Source organism: Magnolia sinica, chromosome 15 (genome assembly GCF_029962835.1).
Source record: "Magnolia sinica isolate HGM2019 chromosome 15, MsV1, whole genome shotgun sequence".
Lineage (NCBI taxonomy): Eukaryota > Viridiplantae > Streptophyta > Magnoliopsida > Magnoliales > Magnoliaceae > Magnolia > Magnolia sinica.
In genome coordinates, this window is record NC_080587.1 from 11,703,546 (window position 1) to 11,704,047 (window position 502).

Here is a 502-nt window from a genome sequence, read left to right on the forward strand (position 1 = left end):
GTGTCTTTTTGAGTACTAATTTCCAGGGAAAGTAAGGATTCTGTGCTGACATCTATATGTGCATGAGATTTGGAGCGTTGATTTATTGGGTCCTACAGATAGGAATGGTCACTAGTCAGATGATCCTGGCCTTTGATTGGAGAACTTTTAGATTGCAATGTTGGAAGGCTTCCAATCAAAAGGGTTAGGATTCCCTGACCGGTGTGATTTGTGGCATGCTTCGTCCCCTTCTGTATATGCATCCTCTTGAATAATAGAACCAAGGTAATGAAATAAATGGCTTTGAGAAATTTCTTGACTATCAGTTTTAATTGAGCCTCTTCTCTGTAACTTTCCCTACTAAAGTTACAAATGTACTGTGTTGATTCTACTTCTTAAAAAAGGGTGGTCTGTTAGCTAAATATGCCACGCCTGCCCTCGGATGGTGAGTGCTGTATGGCTATCAAGACATATGGCCCACATAATTTGTGATTCTACTAATCCTTTAAGGCTTTAGATCATA

The 502-nt window shown here is 39.6% G+C and overlaps 1 non-coding gene across 1 annotated transcript; it reads left to right on the top strand.

Moving 5' to 3' along the window:
- The first annotated feature begins 377 nt into the window (after window positions 1-377).
- Window positions 378-502, top strand: LOC131228444 (U11 spliceosomal RNA). Its single transcript, XR_009162947.1, has one exon. It is a non-coding gene; the product is annotated as a U11 spliceosomal RNA (small nuclear RNA).